This window comes from Pelobates fuscus, chromosome 7, assembly GCF_036172605.1.
Source record: "Pelobates fuscus isolate aPelFus1 chromosome 7, aPelFus1.pri, whole genome shotgun sequence".
Classification (NCBI taxonomy): Eukaryota; Metazoa; Chordata; class Amphibia; order Anura; family Pelobatidae; genus Pelobates; species Pelobates fuscus.
In genome coordinates this window covers 132885426-132898646 of record NC_086323.1, presented here as the reverse complement: position 1 = coordinate 132898646, position 13221 = coordinate 132885426, and positions in this window count along the sequence as shown.

Below are 13221 nucleotides of genomic sequence, written 5' to 3'. Positions count from 1 at the left end.
CAAATTTGCCCCACGTTGATATCCTCTATTCTTCTGCTCCAGTAACCTACCCCCCAAATTGATATCACCCATACCATCATCAGGTCCCTCTTCACCTCTCGTCTCTGTCAACACTACTTTGTATGTTAATACTTGTTGTTTTATATCCCTAATGTATTATAGTAAAGTGCATTATATGTCGGAGCTATATAAATGCTAATAGTAATAGTCATAATAATACCCTTCCCCAGGGCCAGATTAAGAGCCTCGTGCTGACATTTATGAGGGGCCTAAGTACAGAATCCTATTGACCAAAAACACTAAAACAGTCATACCTCTCAAGGGTTATGTATCTGGTGGAGAAGTTGCTGGAGGGAAACTCATAGGATGCAGCTATAAGAAAACTCAGATTTTCTTAAAATAATCTCTCTCTAATTAATGCTTTCATCTTTGAAGTAAATCCATATCCCCTAACAGCAGTGTCCAGTGACGCAGGAAGCCAATGGACGGTATAAAAGGGTGGGCCACTGATGTGGATTATGTAACCAGAACTTCCGAAAGGGACAAACATGCCCAAAAAGGAGGCGTGTCTGCCCAAAGAATTGGAAGGCTAGCCTGGCATGAATGCATGTCAGGCTGCCTGCCAATTATGCATGCTAGCCATCAGCATCCTGAGCTTGGCATAAATGCGTCTAATGATACACTCGCTCCATGCTTTCGAAGGACTGTCCCCTAGCATTCACATGTCCACTTGTCTCCTTACCTTCTTACTAGCAGGTAGAAGCTCCTGGTATACAGTCTGAGACAGAGAAAAGGTGGATGTAGTGAGTGTAGAAGAAAGGGAACATGCCACAGTGTTAGAGAGACCAAATTCAGCATTACCTTAACTAATTTCATTTCAGCTAGTCCACACAAATGTTGTTTCCATATATCCCTCTTAAGTTTCCATACTTAAGCAAAAGTATGTGAAGAGTAGTTACGGTTGCCACCTTTCTTGGAAAAAAATACAGGCTTCACTAATTTGCATAACTAATAATGTAAGCGTGACATCACAAAGGAGTATCATAAGAGAAAATTCTGTAAAATCACCAACAAACTACTTACAGTTTGATTCTGCTGTATAGATGGATTGCTCCCAGTGTCTCCAAGGTCTCCCAGTGTCTCCAAGGTCTCCCAGTGTCCCCATGTCGCCCAGTGTCCCCTAGTGTCTGTGTCCCCACATCACCCAGTGTCCCCATGTCACTAGGGGACACTGTGAGACATGGGGACACTGAACCACTTGGGGACACTGGGAGACTTGGGGACACTGGGACTATGTACCACAGTGACCCTATGCATCACAGTGTCTCAGTGCCCCATGTCTCCCAGTGTCACCAACTCTGTGTCCCCATGTCGCCCAGTGTCCCCTAGTGCCTCTGACCCCATGTCTCCCAGTATCCCCGTGTCACTAGGGGACACAGAGACATGGGGACAATGGGAGACATGAGGACACAGACACTGGAAGACATGTGGACAATGGGAGACGTGGGCATACTGAGACACTAGGGACACTGGGAGACATGGGGACACTGAGAGACATGGGCACACAGACACTAGGGACACTGGGAGACATGGGAACACTGAGACACTAGAACACTGGGATACATGGGGACACTGAGACACCAGGGTCACTGGCTGGGAGACAAGGGGACACTGAGACACTTGGGGACAATGTGTCCCTAGTCTCCCAGTGTCCCCATGTCTCTCAGTGTCCCCATGTGTGTCTGTATCCCCAAGTGTCTGTGTCCCAAAGGTCTTCCAGTGTCCCCTAGTGTCTCAGTGTTCTCAGGTCTCAGTGTCCCCTAGTGTCTCAGTGTCCCCAAGTGTGTCTGTGTCCCTGTGTCCACAAGTGTCTCAGCATCCCCAGAGGTCTCCCTGTGTCTCCATGTCTCACAGTGTCCCCTAGTGTCTCAGTGTCCCCATGTCTCCCTGCAGCCTTTACCCCATCCCTCACTTCCCTGAGCTGTAGGCTGTCTCTGCAGGCTGGGTGCTGCTGTCTGGACTCTCGCGGATCTGCACGTAGAGAGATTCCGGTATATGCTGTAACTTCCTATCCATGCCTCTCTCCACACACACAGTGACTCATACTGGCCGGTGCTGGTATTGCAGAATGATCTCTGTTTATACTGAGAAAAATACTGGCATTTGTATTGTCAGTATTACTGCAATATCGGCACCGGACAGGCAGCCTCAAATCAATAAATTAATAAATACTGGCCAGGTGGCAACCCTAAGAGTAGTGTGTAAAAAAAATAAAAGAAAAAAAAGTAACTGGGCTTAAAAAGTAACTCCTACTGGGCCCCTTTGTTAATCTGGCCTTGCCCTTTCCCAGTAATATATCCCTAGTTAATTCACCCAATTCTTCAGCCCCAGTTAATATTGCTTGAGCTCCTGTCCCCATCCATGAACAGACCTGCTGGAGTGTTCTCTTATTGTCACGGCTCCCGGCTTGCCGCGATGCGCATCTGTGCCCGAGCGGCACGACCACGCCAGCATACTGAGCTTACCTGCTCAGCGGCGAGCTGAGAACCGCTCCTCCACGCCGCTCGGGAAAAACCAAGATTATAATGAAATAAAGGAACACTATAGTCAGGGCCGGCGCTACCATTAAGGCGAATAAGGCATTCGCCTGGGGCGCCGGCCTCTGGGGGGCGCCCACCGGGAGGTTTTCTGGTGGGCTGCTGCTGTCTGGGGATGCTGTGCTGGGCGAGCGGCTTCTTAGCCACCCCCCAGCGCAGCCATTCAACTGCTTGCCTGCTCGGGAGAGGGGTATGCTGTAAACCCAGCAGAGCTCGTTGCTTCCTGCAGGCAGGGGAAGCGGGACATGACTTAATATCCCAGCTGCCCCCTGCCTGTGAACACCGGAAGCACTCTGAGGGGAACAGGAAGTAGCCTGTGCTCACAGTGCACGGCTCTCCTGCTCCCCCACCAGGAACAGCACCAGCTACCTGCAGGATGGACCCCTCTGCTCCATTCACAGCACTTATGAATGATCCATCTGAAGGTAAGTGGAACTGATTATGAGTATGAGTGTATGATGGTAAATTGGTCTGTGTGTATTGAATTGCTGTGTTTGTGGGTGTAAATACATTGTGACTATATGTAAAGTGGTATGAGTTTGTGCTTGAGTGACAGTGTGTGTGTGTGTGTGTGATACTGTGTGTGTTAGTGACTGTGTAAATGACACTGTGCATGTCAGTGAGAATGTGTGAGTGACACTGTATGTCAGTCAGTGTGTGTGTGTGTGTAAGTGAAGCTGTGTGTATGTCAGTGACAGTGTGTATGTCAGTGAATGTGTAAGTGACACTGTATGTCAGTGAGAGTGTGTGTTAGTGAAAGTGTGTAAGCAACACTGTGTATGTCAGTGAGAGTGTGTGTTAGTGAGAATGTGTATGTGACATTGCATGTCAGTGAAAGTGTTGGTGAAAATGTGTATGTATGTCAGAGTGACCATGTAATTAGATACTTGTATATTAAATTATATTTAAAATATATATTAATAGAATTCTATATTAAACCGAAAAAATGTTTGTAGTAACATAAATTAAATCTCAATATTATTAAAAATTAAACAGCACCAAATACATTGAAAAAGAGTGTGTGGATATATTTATTAGGCAGTATGTGTCTATTGATGTATGCATTAGGCAGTACATGTGTACTGATCTATGCATTCGGCAGTATGAGTGTATGAATGTATTTATTAGGCGGTGTGTGTGTGTGAGGATTTATGAAATGTGCATATGGTTGATTGTATGTATTAGGCAGTGTGCTTATATGGATGCATATACTGGATGAGTGTTTCTATGCAGTGTGTTCATTGCAATTCAGAATTTAGTGAATAAACATGTGATAGAATGTAGTTGCCTTTATGAGGGGGCGGCAAAATGGATGGCTGCCTAGGGCGGCAAGAATCCTTGCACCGGCCCTGACTATAGTGATATTAATACTAACATGTAATCCTATTGCTACAGTGTCCTGAGACTTATATAGCAATATAGGTGCCTCCCTGCTGACGTGAGGGCTTCAAAGGTCGCTTTTAAATGCCTTTCTGTCCTTGCCATGATGCTCTCCTTCATGCCACTATGCCTTTTTCGCTAAGTTAATCAATGTTGATGATCTCCGCTCCGCCAATCCAGTGCTTCCCCATTAAGATACATTGGGAGACTAGTGCACCTGTGTGGCAAAATGCTGCACTGTGCCAATCAAATACTGCTCTATTAGCAGCATAAGTTCTATAAGTTTTACTCAGTTGCAGCAAAGGAAGAGCCTCTAGTGGGTCTCTTCCTGACAAACAAGTGTGTTAACCCTATAATATAAACATTGTCAATCCTACAGGATGGCAATGTTTTACAGTGCAGGCTTCAAAAGACAGGGGCACCGCAACCAGACCACTTCATTTCAACAAAGGTGACCTTTGAATGCCTTTAGTGTAACACCAGCTACTTTAGCAAGTAAAGGCTGGTCGATAAAAATTACCAACTACATTGCAAACAAGCCCAGAATCTTTTATTTTAAATTATAATTAGAAATGATGGTTTTCCTTTAATTGCTTTAGGAGATTTTAATTATATACTTCCTTCTCTAACATTGACCTTCGGTAATCATTTTAGCTTACACGACTCTGTATTTTTATTTAATGTAAACTTGTATTGACAACTACAGATACTGTTTAAGGCTGGAAAACCATTGTGGGAGTTGTGGTTGTGCAGGAACTAGTGATCAACATTTTGGGGGTCCCTGTATACTTTTGTAGAAGCCAGATACATTTACAAACTCATTTACACTATGAGTCTTGAGGCAGAGCACACCATCTGGTGGACATCTGTGTCAAGTGCATATATTATCATAGCAGGCTAATACGGGTCACTAGTTGGACATGATTATAGTTTTACCTAGAGACAGAGCAAGCTGGCTCAAGTGGGCAGAGAGAAATGTTATCTGTCAGAGTGTGGTTCTAACAAGCACATTTCTGTAACCATCACACCTTTCATTTTTTAGATTAACTGTGTCAGGCCTCTAAAGGGCTATGGAGTTTATTTTATTATATATTGGATGTATATACAGTGTAGATGGGATTAGCTGTATTAGTCCCATAGACAATATGCCAAAATACCAGAGTATTGCAGTATGCAATGATACCTTTTTTTATTGGACTAACATAATATTTAAAATACAAGCTTTTGAGAGTTTTCCTCTCTTCCTCAGGTCTGAAGCAATACAAATCCACCTGTATTGCTTCAGAACTGAGGAAGAGAGGAAAACTCTTGAAAGCTTGTCTTTGAAATATTATGTTAGTACAATAAAAAAGATATACTCTGGTATTTTGCCATAGTGTATATATATATATATATATATATATATATATATATATATACACACACACATCCAGGTCCGGCCTTGATAAAAAAAAATAAAAATTTGCGGCGGGGGCGGAGCTTACGGTGCGGGGTGGCGGGGCTATAAGTGCAGTGTAACTGCTGCAGGGGAAGCAGGAAGGAGTCCCTGCTTCCCCCAACAACCAGAATCCAGGAGCTGCACTGCCTGTCTGCCTCCACAAGGAACAGAGGTAATGTGTGATTGTCTGCCTGTGTGTGTGTGTGTGTGTGTGACTGTCTGTGTGTTTGACTGTCTGCCTATGTGGGTGTGTGAGTGCCTGTGTGTTTGACTGTCTGCCTGTGTGTGAGGCTATCTGCCTGTGTGTGTGTGACTGCCTGTGTGTGTGACTGTCTGGGCAGACTAGATGGGCCGAATGGTTCTTATCTGCCATCACATTCTATGTTTCTATGTCTGCCTGTGTGTTTGTGTGTGGCTGTCTGCCTGTGTGTGCCTGTCTGCCTGTGTGTTTGTGTGTGGCTCTCTGCATGTGTGTTTGTGTGTGGCTCTCTGCATGTGTGTTTGTGTGTGGCTCTCTGCATGTGTGTTTGTGTGTGGCTATCTGCATGTGTGTTTGTGTGTGACTGCCTATGTGTGGCTGTCTGGGCAGACAAGATGGGCTGAATGATTCTTATCTGCCGTCACATTCTATGTCTGTGTGTCCATTAAATTGGAATAAGGGGGGGGACCTAGTGTCCTTCCCCCTGGCCCCCATTTCTGAGTGGTGGGTGGGGGCCCTAATGTAAAATAATGGGGGGGGGGCTATTGTCCTCCCCCCGGGCATCCACCCCTGAGCGGCAGGTGGGGGCCCTAAATCAGAATAAGGGGGGGACCTAATGTCCTCCCCCCTGGCCCCCACCCCTGAGCGGTGGGTGGGGGCCCTAATGTAAAATAATGGGGGGGGACCTATTGTCCTCCCCCCGGGTCCCCACCCCTGAGTGGTGGGTGGGGGCCCTAAATCAGAATAAGGGGGTGGGGACCTAATGTCCTCCCCCCTGAGCAGTGGGTAGGGGCCCTAAATTATAATAAAGGGGGGACCTAATGTCCTCCCCCCTGAGCGGTGGGTGGGGGCCCTACAGTAAAATAAGGGTGGGGGCCCTAATTCAGAATAAGGGGGGAGGCCTAATGTCCTCCCCCTGGCCCCCAGCCCTGAGCGGTGGGTGGGGGCCCTAATGTAAAATAATGGGGGGGGACCTATTGTTCTCCCCCCGGGTCCCGACCCCTGAGCGGTGGGTGGGGGCCCTAAATCAGAATAAGGGGGTGGGGACCTAATGTACTCCCCCCTGAGCAGTGGGTAGGGGCCCTAAATTATAATAAAGGGGGGACCTAATGTCCTCCCCCCTGAGCGGTGGGTGGGGACCCTACAGTAAAATAAGGGGGGGGGGCCTAGTGTCCTTCCCCCTGGCCCCCACCCCTGAGCGGTGGGTGGGGGCCCTAATGTAAAATAATGGGGGGACCTATTGTCCTCCCCCCTGGTCCCCACCCCTGAGCGGTGGGTAGGGGCCCTAAATTATAATAAAGGAGGGACCTAATGTCCTCCCCCTGGCCCCCAACCCTTGCGCCGTGGGGCCCTAAATACTAATAAGGTGGGACCTAATGTCCTCCCCCTGGCCCCCCACCTCTGAGCGGTGGGTGGGGGCCCTACAGTATAATAAGGGGGGGACCTAATGACCTCCCCCCTGGCCCCCACCCCTGAGCGGCAGGTGGGGGCCCTAAATTGGAATAAGGGGGGGGGCTAGTGTCCTCTCCCCTAAATACTAATAAGGGGGACCCCCTCCCCCCTGGCCCCCACCCCTGAGCGGTGGGTGGGGGCCCTAAAACAATGTCGTCCCCCCTCCAGGTGACTAGGGGTCCCCAAACCCCTAGTCACCTCTCCCCCACCCAATAAAAATTATCCCCCTACCTACCCCCCTCACCCTAAAAATAATGAGGGGGGACCCTTTAACTAAGTACCTGTAAAAAAAAAAAAAACTTACCATTCGATGTTTTCTTTCTTCTAAAATCTTCTTTTTTCAGACCCAAAAAGGGCTAAATAAAAAACCATAATAACCGACCCAATTATAAAAAAAGAAAAAAATGAGCGCCCAAAAAAAATAATCCTTCTTCACCCATGGAGGGCTCCCCGCAGACTGAGCTTTGCAGAGCGTGGGGAAGGCTTATAAAGCTTTGCCCCGCCCTGCAATTAGGCTCAGAGCACTCTGATTGGTGGGTTTAAGCCATCCAATCAGAGTGCTCTGACAGGTAAATGAAGAGACTGACAGGTAAGTCTCTACATTTACCTGTCACAGCACTCTGATTGGTTGGTTTGAAATCCACCAGAGTGCTGTGTGTCATTTTACACAGCGTGGGAAAGTTCTTTTGAATTTTCCCACGCTGTGTAATTTGACTCATAACTCTCTGATTGGTGGATCAAGTAACCAATCAGAGAGTTATGAGTCAAATAACCATTGACCTATTGTGGGACTGGTGAGGTGGTTAAATTACTGCTGTGCCCAGCCACTGGCAGTGCTACTTACAACAAGCTGTATTCACTGATTTAAATTATTGCACTGATTTGGGATTTGCAGTGTGCTTCTTAAAAACAGATATGGAGAAAAGGTAGATTAACATTCTTCAATCATTGCATATGCGTGTGTCAAAATAAAATGTGTCTCTTTAATTTTGTATTCGGTATCAATTCTGCAGGGCCAATCCACCTCATTTGTGGCTGTTTGAAGAAGTTTTCTTGAGAGTAACTAGGGCAGATAAAAAAATAAGTCAGATTAAGTTGAAAAAAAAAAAAAGACAAAATTTTTTCAGCAGATTTTGCACATGCTTAGTCTCCTTTAAGGAGGAATTTCAGCGGACTCCCAATGAGTTGCCATTCGGGCAGCTGCCCATGAATGGAGTCATGGAATTGGCCTCTCTATTCAGGAACCACCATTGGCTCATAGCACCAGGATGTGGAGTTACAGTGCTCACAGGAGAGAGAAGCAAAAAGTCCTCTTGGTAGTAGAAGAGAATGGGCACAGCAGTAGCAGCTTCTGGCCCCTACCAAATGCATACCATCCATCGTAGACTGAATACATTCCGGCAGTAACAGCGATCATCATTAATGATCCTTTTGGAACTAATGTGCAGACAACACGCTCTCATAGAAATGAATGTAACTTAAAAGACTTTAGTTACATTAAGGAAGAATTATTAATAATAGAAGCATCAAATAGTTAATTCCCTTGTTATGGTAAATCAGTGGGGATGGTGGCCTATGTGTACCTGATACGAACATATGCATTTGGTCTTAAGCTATATCCTAGTTCCCAATGGCAACACATGCACTGGTGATATTGTAGCCTTATTGGCATAAGACATTTGAAACATACCTTCCCCACTCCAATTACAATTACGGAATGGAGTGTCTTAGATTATTTTGATTGTCGCACATACAATATGGGCAGAGATTTCAGCCATTGGGATGCACCTAGAACATGATAGGCAGGCATGAATTTGCTTTAAAAAAAAAAAAACAGTTACCAGAATATATGACTTCAGTTACCAGTACAAGTTGGTAACCAAGGTCATATATTCTTTATAGGAAGTGTTAGGAAAAACAGTTGTATCTTAATAGGTCTCTGTATTTTACCTCCTGTCTGCTAGCATACAACGAGCGATTATTTATTATACAAAGCTGTATAGCCCTTATAGGCATAGACACCAAAAACCAGCTGGTGTCTCAAGCATGTCTCTACTCTCTACCTCTTGACTGAGTGATATGCTGCGGTGTATTTTAAAATGATGCTGCCCTAGGCATGACAAATCTTGGGAACCCCCTAATTTAAATGTACCCACCCCTTCCTGCCAAGACAAGGCACACACTCACTCAAATTCCCTGATACACACTCACTCACTTCCTCACATTCACTGACAAACACACACACATTTCCCCCCCAACACTCACAATTATTATATATAAAAAAAAAAAATTCAATAAAATCTTTGGGATAGCTGGGTGGATTTTTTTACCTGGGGTCCAGTGGGGCTGCTGGGCAGGAAGGCGGCTGGACGAGCAGGTGCTCTACGTTTTCAGCGAGGGAGCACTTTCCCCTGAGCTCTCTCTGCTCAGCTCCCTCGCACGCCACAGAGTGATGCCGGGAGCCGGAATATGACGTCATAATCCGGCTCCCGTCATTACTGCTGGTTGCGCATGGAAGCTGAGAGAGCTCAGATGAAAGTGCTCCTTCGCTGCCCGCCTGAGAAACAACTGGCTGCCTGCCCTGGGGGAGCCCAAAGGTGGCCAGCCGACCAGCTCTTGGGCTCCCATAAAACAAGGTATTTGCCTGGGCATTTGGGGGCGGCGTTTTTTGCCGCCCCCTGTAAATTGCCACCCAAGGCAAATGCTTTGTTTGCCTCACGGTAGATATATCCCTGGTGATATGCTATCATTTTGGTGATCACACAATAACACAATCATTACGATAACCAAGTATCAGCCCTCTACCTCACCCTATGACCTCCATTTCCATTTAGACTGGAATTCTATATGGGCAGTTGAGCCCTATGCCGTCACACAGGTGTCTCATCTGCTGATTTGTATTAAAAGCAGTGTTTTTACCTATGACCTTTTATTCTTGTTTCACATGCTCTCACTCACAACAAAGTAAAAAAAAAAAAAAAACAATATTGATACAAATTGCTACTTGCTCTAAATTTGTTCCAAACAAACTGGAGTTGTTCCTTTCTGCTTGTGTATTAGTAACACTGTATATAACTGTTACCAATTTAATATATTTATTCAAGAATGTGACATCAGTTTGCCAAGTTCTTATATTTGAGTACATACCTAGTTTCTTTTATATTTGACAAGTAGTTGACATACAGAAAATAAAAATAGACAAGAGGTGAAAAAGGCCCTGCTCAAGCAAACCTACAATATAAGAGCAGTACTTAACTAGGTGCATTTTTGCGCTACTTTTGTTTGTCCGAATTCTTCCTGAAACATTCACATGGATGAAATTTGTCCAAACTCCACGTGGTCGAATTTCGATTCATTCAAACAAAATTTTGTTTGGATGAATTGAATTGGAAAAATATAAATGTTGCTATTTTTATGTATTTTTTTTTTTTATATACTCTGTGTCAGCCAGGGAGCAGTGCAACATTTATAAATATTCCACATGGAATCTTGACAGACACCACAGATATTTAAAGGGATACTCCAGGCACCTAGACCACTTCTGCCCATTGGAGTGGTCTGGGTGCCAACTCCCACTACCCTTAACCCTGCAAGTGTAATTATTGCAGTTTTCATAAATTGCAATACACCCTGTTCCAAAATTTTATGCAAATGATATTTTTCTCATTTACCTAAATAATTGATGTAAATAACAGTCAGCATAATTCTCATGTTTTCAAGAGTACAATTCAAAATGTATTGAACAAACCTCCTAATGATAACAATATTTGTTTTAAACATAAACTTACAATGCACTGTTCCAAATTATTATGCACAGTAAGTTTCAAAACACTTTATAGCTTGTAAATAACTGAAAATTGTCATTTGTTGTTTTTGCTGCATATTTACTGAAATCAAAAGCTATTTAAATCAAACTTATAACAACATTTTAACTTTTTAAACATTTTAACAGGTCACGTTACATTTTAACATAGGACCCCTTATTTGATAGCAGCTTCACAAGTCTTGCATCCATTGAACTTGTGAGTTTTTGGACAGTTTCTGCTTGAATTTGTTTGCAAGATGTCAGAATAGCCTCCCAGAGCTGCTGTTTGGATGTAAACTGCCTCCCACCCTCATAGATCTTTTTCTTGAGGATGCTCCAAAGATTCTCAATAGGATTGAGGTCAAAGGAGGATGGAGGCCACACCATGACTTTCTCTCCTTTTATCCCCATAGCAGCCATTGATGCAGAGGTATTCTTTGCAGCATGAGATGGTGCATTGTCATGCATGAAGATGATTTTATTACGGAAAGCATAGCTCTTCCTTCTGTACCAGGGAACAAAGTGGTCAGTCAGAAACGCCACATACTTTTCAGAGGTCATCTTTACACCTTCGGGGACCCTAAAGGGGCCGACCAGCTCTCTTCCCATGATTCCGGCCCAAAACATGACTCCACCACCGCCTTGCTGACGTCGCAGCCTTGTTGGAACAGGGTGGCCGTACACCAACCATCCACTACTCCATCCATCTGGACCATCCAGGGTTGCAGGGCACTCATGAGTGAACAGGTCTGTTTGGAAATTAGTCTTCATGTATTTTTCTGCCCAATGCAGCCGTTTCTGCTTGTGAGCATTGGATAGTGGTGGCCGAATAGAAGGTTTATGCACAGTTGCAAGACTCTGGAGGACTCTACACCTTGATGTCCGTGGGACTCCAGAGGCACCAGCAGCTTCAAATATCTGTTTGCTGCTATGTAATGGTATTTTAGCAGCTGCTCTCTTGATCCGATGCATGGATCTGGCAGAATTCTTCCTCAATGTGCCTTTATCTGCACGAAACAGTCTGTGCTCTGAATCAGCCACAAATCTCTTAATAGTGCGATGATCACGCTTAAGTTTTTCGTGAAATATCTAATGTTTTCATACCTCGTCCAAGGCATTCAACTATTTCACTCTTTTCGGAAGCAGAGAGATCCTTTTTCTTCCCCATATTGCATGAAAATGGTGCTCTGCTTAATAATGTGGAACACCCTCCTTTAGTAGTTTTTCCTTAAATTGGGCTCACCTGGCAATCTAATTATTACACTGAAAAACAAAATATTTAATCTTTGTGACACTTAAATAGAACTTGCATAATAATTTGGAACAGGGTGTATTTACATTGCAGGGTTAAGTCCTACTCTAGTGGCTGTCTGCTAGACAGCCACTAGAGGACACTTCCGTGTTTATAGAACACGAAAAGTGGTTTAAAACGACGCTGGACGTCCTCATGCTATGTGAGGACCTCCAGCGTCGCCGAAATCCCCAATGGAAAGCATTATTATATATTGCGCAGTAGTTCTCCCATGCCGGCTAACGTCAGCAGGGGAGGAGCGTAGGCGGAGCCTGACCCAGCGCCGAGGGACATCGCCGCTGGACTCCGGTAAGTCATTGAAAGGGTTTTAACTTGGGATGGGGGGTGGGAGGTGGAGGAGCACTAGAGGGTCCTGCAGTGCCAGGAAAACTAATATGTTTTCCTGGCACTCAGGGCTCGAGTCCTGCAGGAACGCGTGGGAACGGCGTTCCTGCACTTTTTTCACAGGAGGAACGCTGTTCCCCCTGCAGGCACTCAGGGGGCGGCAAAAAATGCCGCCCCCAAATTCCCTGTTTTCCCCCTGTCATGGGGGGCACCTGATTCCCCCCCCCCCCCCGGCGGGCGGCTCTCTCCCTGTCACACGCGGCAGGGAGCTGCGTCCTCTCTGCTCCCTCTCACCGCGCGCCGTTTTCTGATGCAGGGAGCCGGAATATGACGTCATATTCCGGCTCCCTGCATCAGCAGACAACCCACGCGGCGAGAGGGAGCAGAGAGGACACAGCTCCCTCGCCGCGTGTGACAGGGAGAGAGCCCCGCTGTCCACGGAAGCCGGAATATGACGTCCCAGCCCGTGAGGGAGCAGAGGAGACAGACCAGCAGGTGCCTCGCCGCGTGTATCAGCCGCCCGCCGGGCTTTAGCCCCACTGGACCCCAGGGACAAGTCCACGCCAGCTCTCCAGGTAGGGAGGCTGGGTGGACATTTAAGCATTTTGTAGAAATTTATGTTTGTGAGTGTGGGAGTTATGTGTGTGTGTCTGTTAGTGTGTTTGTTTGTCTGTGAGTGTGTGTGTTTGTGTGTGTGTGTCTGTGAGTGTGTTT